Source organism: Mustela nivalis (assembly GCF_964662115.1).
Source record: "Mustela nivalis genome assembly, chromosome: 16".
Classification (NCBI taxonomy): domain Eukaryota; kingdom Metazoa; phylum Chordata; class Mammalia; order Carnivora; family Mustelidae; genus Mustela; species Mustela nivalis.
Genome location: NC_139035.1, coordinates 44,707,408 through 44,716,576, shown reverse-complemented (window position 1 = coordinate 44,716,576; position 9,169 = coordinate 44,707,408). Strand labels below are relative to the sequence as shown.

Genomic DNA, 9,169 nt, shown 5'->3' with positions numbered 1-9,169 from the left:
GCCACAATATTTCTATTTCCTGGAGGACCTAATTCTAGATACAGAGAAGTCTTCCTCCCCTGCACAACCCCCCACCTGCTTTTAAAAGTTTTTATTTAAATTCCAGTTAGTTAACATACAGTGCAATGTTAATTTTGGGTGTACAATATAGTGATTCAATGCTTCATACAACAACCGTTCATCACAGTTAGTGCCCTCCTTAATCCCCATCACCTGTTCAACCCATCCCCCCACCCAACTCCCTTCTGGTAACCAGCAGTTTGTTCTCTATAGTTAAGAGTGAGAAGTCCTTTTTTTTTTTCCCCTAAAGATTTTATTTATTTATTTGACAGTGAGAGAGGGAACACAGGCAAGAAGAGTGGGTGAGGGAGAAACGGGCTCCCCGCTGAGCAGGGAACCTGATGGGGGACTTGATCCCAGGACCTGATCCCAGGATCCTGGGATCATGACCTGAGCCCCTGAGCCGAAGGCAGATGCTTAACGACTGAGCCACGCAGGTGCCCTGGGAAGTCTCTTTCTTTCTTTGTAGTAAACTCTACATGCAACATAGGGCCCAAACTCATGACCCCAACATTCAGAGTTGCACACTCTATTGAGCCAGCCAGGTGCCCCCACTACTAATTTACTTTAAAATTTAAAATTTTTTTTAAACTTACTTTTTTAAAAATGGTATTTTTTAAAAAGATTTTATTCATTTATTTGACAGACAGAGATCACAAGAAGGCAGAGAGGCAGGCAGAGAGAGAGGAGGAAGCAGGCTTCCTGCCGAGCAGAGAGCCCAATGCAGGGCTAGATCCCAGGACCCTGGGATCATGACCCGAGGCGAAGGCAGAGGCTTTAACCCACTGAGCCACCCAGGCACCCCAAAAATGGTATTTTTAAAATATGTTATCCCAACTGTACAAGCAACACCAGAAGAAAATACACAAAAATGTTAACAGTACTTCCATGATGAGATTCCCTAATTTTCTTTTCCTTGTTCCTACTTTTCCACATTTTTAAAGATTTCTATAAGCAGTATATGTTAATTTGCTAATGAGAGAGAATACATTTTAATATTTAAAATGGTAATACTGTATTACAGTTCGACTGTAAGAAACATAAAACTCTGATAAGGGAACTTAAGTAAGAATTTATTTTTATCTCATAAGAAATTTGGAGGTTAAGACATATAACATTGGTAAAAATAACCAAACATAATGATTCAAGTAAGTCAGCTGTAGAAAAAATTAAGATAAAAAAAATCTGAACTAGATACTCAGTGATAATGAGATGTTGGAGGCTGCCTGGTTGGCTCAGATGGTAGACCATGTAACCCTTGATCTTAGGGTCGTGAGTTTGAGCCCCAGACTGGGTGTAGAGATTCCTTAAAAGGAGAGAGAGAGAGAGATGTTAGATCTTAGTGAGCAGCAGCAGCTATTCTGTGACCATGAGGTAAAAAGCATTTGAGAAAGGCTGAGAGAATCACAAAGACTCTAGCCTGCTTTCTTTGAGCTGCTGAAATTAGTGCTGCAGCTCAGGCTAGCACATTAGCATTTAAGGCAGAACACAAGGGCTAACCACATCCCTCTCCACAAGAGCAGTAGGAAGAGGGGCGCTTTGGTTAAGCGTCTGCCTTTGGCTTGGGTCGTGATCCCAGAGTCCTGGGATTGAGCCCCGCATTAGGCTTCCTGCTCATCAGAGAGCCTGCTTCTCCCTCTCCCTCTGCTGCTCCCCCTGCTTGTGCTCTCTCTCTCTCTCTTTCTCTGTCAAAATAAATAAAATCTTACAAAAAAAAAAAAAAAAAGAACAGTTTAAGGGAGGCTGGGGATGTGAGCATTTGCGCTTTAGCAATCTCTGAGACAGACAAGGGAGAAGAAGGTTGGGTATAAGAATAGGAGGAAGCAACCTACAGTGATGATTGTATGTTCTTTAAAAAGGACACTTCTGTTCTTAATATAATTAAGCATTGAAAAACCCAAGTGTCTCCTAGAAAGGCTGCTTCAGTACTTTCTACTTTTGCCAACTAATTTTTATAAATTGGAATCTTGGAATCAGTGAAAGCGACTGCATAAGGCACCTGGTCAGTGCCTTTCCACTCCAAGTGTGAGTCCCCAGCCAGCAGGATTAACGTCTCAGGACCTACGCTCATCGACTAGGCTGGAACCTGCCTTTCACGAGACCCCAGGCCACACATACTAAGGTTTAAAAAGCCCTGAGCAGCCCGCCACCATCAGATGCTTATGTAGGGAGAGTCCTAGCTCAAGCCTCAGCCAGGCTGACCCAGAGTCAGGCCAGAGAACCAATGGGGTAGGTCCATCCGGAGTCTATGAACTCTGCAGAAAGGGTCCCCCTTTGGGAAAAACATATCTAAAAGGAAGAGACTCAAGCATACAGGTTTGATTCCAGGAAATGTTTCACTATTCATTCATCCAATAAATTATTTAATACCTCCTGCACACTCTCAAAAAGAAGAGCAAATAAAATCAATATTTTTGATGTAATCAAATAAATCAGATTTTCAAATGAAATACTCATCGAATGATTTAATTCAGATCAAATCAAATCAGATATTCAAATCAAATAAATCAGATTAATCAAATAAAATCAATAAAATCTACATAAAGTATAGTCCCTGTTCTCAAGGACTATGCCGTCTGAGCAGGGAGATAGGGATGCCAACAGACAGCACAGTGTTCAGCGGTATCTTTGTGATGGTAGGACAGGGTGTTCTGGGAGCGCAGAGGAGGGCAACTTTCACAGGTGTTGGGAGCACACGTGGGAGAAAGATCATCGCGAAATCCTGCATGATGAGCAGGAGGCAGTCAAAAGAAGGGGGAGAAAAGTGGGTGAGGCTATGGGAACCATCTTCAGGTCAAGGGCACAGTATTTATGGAGATGAGTATATGAGAGCAAGCAGGCACGTTTGGGGAACCGCAAGGGAAAAGGAAGGGGAAGTGGTGAGAAATGGGGCCAGAGGGAAGGCAGGATTTAGATCACGGTCTTGGGAACCAGGTTAAGGAGTCTGAACTTGATTCAGAGGCAGAAACTTGAGAAGAGGAACACCTCTAAGAACTAACCTTCCCAGGGCGCCTGGGTGGCTCAGTGGGTTGGGCATCTGCCTTGGGCTCTGGTGATGAACCCATGGTCTCTGTGCTCAGCGGGGAGCCTGCTTCTCCCTCTCCATCTGCCTCTCTCTCTCTCTCTGTGTCAAATAAATAGGTAAAATATTAAAAAAAAAAAAAAAGTAAAAAAGAGCTAACATTCCCTGCCTCCCTTACTGTCTTCTCTGTTGGTTCTCGCGGCTTCCCTGGCTTCCCAGGAGAGCTAGGAAGAGAAGGCTTCTTAAAGAGCTGCCAAACCAAAGGAGTCATTGGTCAAATTCCTCAGGGATGTTGGGAGGGCACCGCATTTCTCGGTGTTTCGGGCCCTGCAGCCACAGGAGCGGGGAGCCCAGCACTTACGAGAGGCAGCACACCGTGACACACTCTCCATCGTGTGTGCCAACAAATGCAGCAACGCGGTGAGAACCAGGGTGGCAGAGAAGACATCCATTTGGAGAGCGGCCATGGGGCACCTCCATGGGTCGCCCAGGGAGAGAAGGACTGGCCACGGTTGTCCAGAGCAAATAGGGTGGGGCATGAAAAGAAACCGTTAAACCCCCGCCAAAGTGCACTTGTCCTGTTGTGTGAATATTGGTGATGTGGGTTGGACCCAAGTATTCCAGGAGCCTCTCTTCCAAGGCTCCCCCTCCCCTGGTCATGTGGGGAAAGTGTGTGTGGGGAGTGGGGCTGACTGTCCCCTCCACCCCAAGAGCAGCGCCCTCCATAAGAAACGGCCTCCAAGGTGAGGTCACCCAGCTGACCTCAACAGAGGGCCAGAGGAGTGGAGGCCACTTCCACCACTGCCCTAATTCTTCACAGTATAACACGAGCTGCAGAAGACACTTTTCTGAAATCTCAGACATAAGGAAGCTAAAATGTGGGCAGGAGAGAACGAGCCTATTTGGGTGGTCTTCCCAAAGAGTCCCCTACCTGCCCCCACCCCACCTCCGGCTCCACACCGATCGGGCAGAAGCCATGACACTGAGATTTTCTTACCTTGGGCCAAATCAAATTCCCAGGCAGGGCTCCCTTTCCCACTAGTCTCAGTAATAGAAAGAGAATCTGTATAGAGGTTTATTCTCCTCTTGTCCAGAGCAAACTCCCAGCCATCGGGCTGTGGTATTTTTCCAGTTTTAACTACTCATCTGCCTTCCCCTACAACTCCTGGAGCTCCTTGGCTTGGGGACTGGATCTTAATCATGTCTGGATCTCTTCTCAAAGCGCCGGCTTCCCTCTATGCAGAATGAGCCCACTTCATTTTTAAGTGGATTCCAACCCAAATACACATGCAAAACCACAAAACCAATAGCCCAGATTTTGCCTCCTTTTCATCCCTGTGAGGAGAAGTTCCTGAAATGAGCAAGGCACTGCCGAAAGGCATTCCCAATCAACCTCATTATGCAGTGTTTACCCTGGTAACAGGCTGTCATTCCCAGAGCAGCACAGCGTTCATTCCCGTAAATGTCACTACTTACCTCCAGGGAGGACCTGCCGCCCAGACAGGGGCTCTGTCTCCCCCGATTGCCCAACGGTTCAGTTGGTGGAGCGCTGGCTGGCGAAGCGGAATTCAGCTAATTGCGTGTCACAGAGGGGTGCTGGGTTTCATGGGCCTGTGTTCTACATAGGGGGCGAGGAGGCCCGGCCTATCACATGTGTGCTGTTAAAATCTCTACCCAGCCAACATCCAGGCTGGCAGATGGGAGAAATTCTTAAAGGCTCTATTTCTGGTTTTTAACATTCAAAGAAACACTGTGCTACCACCTCTTAAAAATAATTGGTTAAGTACCAAGTTATTTTCATTGCCACAGTCATAAATAAAGAAGTGCTAGACCACATTATTCATATCTATAGTAGCTGATGATTATTCTTCACTCAAGGAAAAGGATTATTGACGTTGGGGAGGTTGCCTTTTCTTGCCTTTTTTTTTTCCTCCCTTTTTCCTTCTCTCCCCAAACCCCACCCCCGCCCCCAGCCAAGAAAAGCCTTGTTGATTAGAGTAATGGGAAGGGGCTGACGCAGAGTAAAATTAAACTTCACTCTTGCCTGAAGCAAGAAATGATCTCAAGGCTAAAATGAGAAAGTGCGTAACAACCGTAGCCCGTGCTTCGGGAGAAAGACTCCCGTAGAAACCAGCGTGGCAGAAAATGAGACAGGAGCCAGTTAGCTGGTGTGAAGCCCCTCTAACTTTTAACAAGCTTGCTCAAGAAGGAATGAACCCGTTAAGAGGGTACAGAATGCCAGCGCCGCTGTCACCCATGGCTCCCGTGCCCGCCTGGGTAGGCAGCCCTCTCCCACGTCCTTCTGGGGTGTTCTGTCAAAGCAGGTGGGTGGGTGCAGAGCAGGGGCAGATGGGGGGGTGAGGGGGTACAGGGGGGCAGCAGGGAGGACATGTGTGCGCTCATCAGCCTGGTTACCGCAAGCTCCCTCTCAGCCTTCAAGGACCACATTCACTGCCATATAATGGCTCCTGCAAACATTCTCATGTGTGGGGGGGTGGGGGGGTATGTAACCTTGCGAATCAATCCCGGGAGAGCCAGAAGGGGGTTATTCTAGAAATACTCAGACATGAATGAGGGCGGCTCTCTTCATTTCCTGACAATAAGAACGGTGTGACAGCTACAATTTCCTAGAGAGCCGTTGTTAAAATCCTCTTTGGAGTTCAAGGATTCACTAAAAGTATGTGAAGGGGACAGAGTGAGTTTTGTCTTTTGTCTTTTTTTTTTTTTTTTTTTTTGTGGTTGCAACTGTGTTTAGGCCCTTGGGGGGGGAAACGTTATTAATGTCCATGACCGTCCTCCTCCGAGGGCACCTCTTTCCCCTTTCATGAGACTGATGTTGGGCAACCCCTCCAAGGGGCCAACCAGGAGAAGGGCAGGTTCACGACCCTTATGAACAAGGATGACTCTGCTCCTGTGAAGAACACGTCTTTCCTACTTATCCTGCTGGGGAGTTGAAATCTGGTCTAAGAAGAGCAACGTGAGGCGTCGGGGCAGCTCAGCGGGTTAGGCAGCTGCCTTCTGCTCGGGTTCTGATCCCAGGGTCCTGGGACTAAGCCCTTTCCCTCTGCTGCTTTCCCTGCTTGTGCTCTCTCTTTCTCTCTCAAATAAGTAAAACCTTTAAAGAAGAAGAAGAAGGAGAAAGAGAAGGAAGAAGAGTGACAAGGAGGAGGAAAGTGCCCGGAGCAGGGACTGAGAGGATCCAGGTTCCCATTCCAACTGGTCCCCTTGCTGCTTATAGGATTGTAGGGCTTTCTTGGGGTCTCAGTTTTGTCCGTAAACTCAGCCCCAGAATTCTGAGTCAGAAACAAAGCCATGAGGAGTCTTGAAGACATTGTGCTAAGTGAAGCGAGCCTGTCATAAAAGGGCACATGCTGTAGGACTTCCCTTCTACGAGAGACCTAGAAGAGGCCAATTCCGAGAGACAGAAAGTAGAATGCTGGTTGCCAACAGGGGCGTGGAGAGTTGAAGAGACACAGAGTTCCCATTTTGCAGAATGAAGGACATTCTGGAGATGAACAGTGCCGATGATGGCACAGTAGTGTGAGTGTGCTTCGTCATGAAACTGTACACTGAAAAATGCTTAAAATGGTACATTTTGTGTACATTTTATCACACTTTAAAAAAAAAAAGAAACCAAACAATTATGCACAGCATTTGCTTACAGCATCAGGGGGTCTCAAACTCACACAACTCACAAGGGCCATGCAAGGCTACTGTAAATGAGGCACGAGCCCAGCGACTTGCAGGGCGCACGGTACACCAGAGGGGGCAGTAGCTCCCCAGCCCAACCAGGATGTGCCATGTGTAGTAACGTGGGTAGATTCTTCCAGAAAAGCGAAAATTCTGGATGTTTAGGTGAAATCTCTGAATTCTTCAAATTGGCAACTGATTCAAAATTCGTAAAAAAACAGAAAACAAAACAAAAAAAACCCCACCTCTGGGCCAAACAAAATACATCCACAGTTTACATTCCGCTTCCAGACCTCCAGTGTTCTCCCTCTGTGTAAATGCTGCTTTAGATCACAATGGCTGTCCTTTTCTTCTTTCCTTGCCAGCATCCCCCCCCCCCAAGATGAACTGAATCTGGATAAGCCCTCGACTTTCCACGTTGTGCCCATGGGAACCCCACCAGAATGTGCCAGAACAGGAAGGGTCCATGTAGGTACGTACTGTAACGGGTGGGTATGTGAACATCAACCTTGGGGTGGTTCTAGCAGAGCCCATCTGGGATCTGAGGTGCTCATATGCATTTTCTAGCCCCAAAGCCACTTTCTGCACCCCAAGTTCCACTAATGCTTACCATTATTTTGTTTGGTTTTAATGGAGGCCTCGTGAAATAGCTCTTTAACAGCCCCGTCTCACGTGATGCCTTCCATCTCCCGGTTTTTGTTTTGAAACCAGTCCACTTCCCCACTGTATCTGGTCTCCGTTTCTGTAACCGTGTTCAGAGGTCAGACAGCGTTGTCCATCCTTCTTCATTTTGGACAAGCGTGGAAAACAAGACTACATCCCAGTATGGGAGATCCCCGGGGTTGAGGGATTTTTCCTTATCAGAGTAGCAGCGGCCTTGCAGATTCTAGAGGTTTCCTGTATTTCACTTATAACTCCAATACTGCAACTTGGCAAGAGAACATAGACAGCTTTCTGCATTTGCTAGCAGCTTTATTTAAAGGTGGGATGTTGCTTGCAAAAGTAGGCCATTTGGAGAGGTGTAGAGAACACATCAGTAATCATCTGCCAGTCTACTTCTTGCTTATACCAAATCTGGTAGCAAAAAGGAGAAAATTGGGCATTTCCTTAGGCTAGGCTTTCGACAATTAATTCTCAGTGACAGCACATATGTCTCCCGCTTGTGAGAAGCCATCAAAAGGTTCTTTTTGATGGGATATGCTCTCCCAAAGTGGGAAAGCCGTATTGCTTTGATGAAAAGACCTGCATTCTCAGCAAACCCGGCCGCCGAGGGGAGTTTGTGGCCCCCATATTCAATGAGTCTCTCTTGAGCTCCAGCGTGGCCCTAACCCCAGTGATACCTCACCTAGCTGGCAGTTTTTTCCAGACCACTAGAGTTTGCTTCTTTGAAAGCAGTGGCAATTTTCCTCCTGTGAATCATTCTGTTGATCTTTACAGAGAGCCTATCAGGTGCCCAGGCCTGTGCTGGGAACTGCGATCTGATGACACAAAAGCAGACAATCCAGCGGGGAAAGCAAAGACACAGACCGAGGCTTACGCCTTGTCCAGAGTATGTCCGCGGACGCTGTTTTGGCGCTCTGCCCAGATTTCTTTCCCTGGCCCAGCATACCCAGCCCTGCTGTGCGGGTTGGCTGCAAAAGCTCGTGGAGGACCCCTCTTTCTGAGAGTCATCCTCAGCGGCTAAGGGCCACTTCTCCTGCTCAGTTTATACCCGCCTTGAGCAGCTCACAGCCAAAGACTAACTGATACAGATAAACGAACAGGCAGCCCCTTGACATCAAGATGGGGACAGGACAACTCTGCAATGTTATTTTTGTATCTATTTTTAAGATTTTAGTTATTTATTTGACAGAGAGAGAGACAGTGAGAGCAGGAACATAAGCGGGGAAACGGGAGAGGCAAAGCAGGCTTTCTGTCAAGCAGGAAGTCCGATGTAGGGCTCCATCCGAGGACCCTGGGATCACGACCCTAGCCAAGGGCAGACACTCAATGACTGAGCCACCCAGGCAACCCTGCGATGTTATTTACAATCCAGAGGACCCTGTCTGCTCACCCCTCTACCGTGAATCCAGCCAGGGCTCCAGTTTGCCTGGGACCAAAGCTCCATGTGGCTCTTTCCCTTTATCCTGCTTCAGAGCATTACAGGTCTTTCCGAAGAACACTTCTTTTTTCTTTTTAGAGAGGGGAGGGGCAGAGGGAGAGATAGGGAGAGATTCTTCTTTTTTTTTTTTTTTTTTATTTTTTTTAAAGATTTTATTTATTTATTTGAGAGAGAGAAAGTGAGTGGTGGGGGGAGGAGCAGAGGGAGAGGGACAAGCAGACTGGGCACCAAGCCCAGAGCCCAGGGCAGGGCTCCATCCTCCAACCCTGAGTTCACGACCTAAGCCAAAACCAGGA

The 9,169-nt window shown here is 47.3% G+C and overlaps 1 long non-coding RNA gene across 1 annotated transcript; it reads right to left on the bottom strand.

Annotated features, from left to right (window-relative positions):
* Window positions 1-2,630: 2,630 nt before the first annotated feature.
* LOC309849499 lies at window positions 2,631-4,637 on the bottom strand. The gene is made up of 3 exons (XR_014303732.1): window positions 4,555-4,637; window positions 3,060-3,182; window positions 2,631-2,782 (listed from the first exon to the last, which is right to left on the bottom strand). It is a non-coding gene; the product is annotated as an uncharacterized lncRNA (long non-coding RNA).
* Window positions 4,638-9,169: the final 4,532 nt, after the last annotated feature.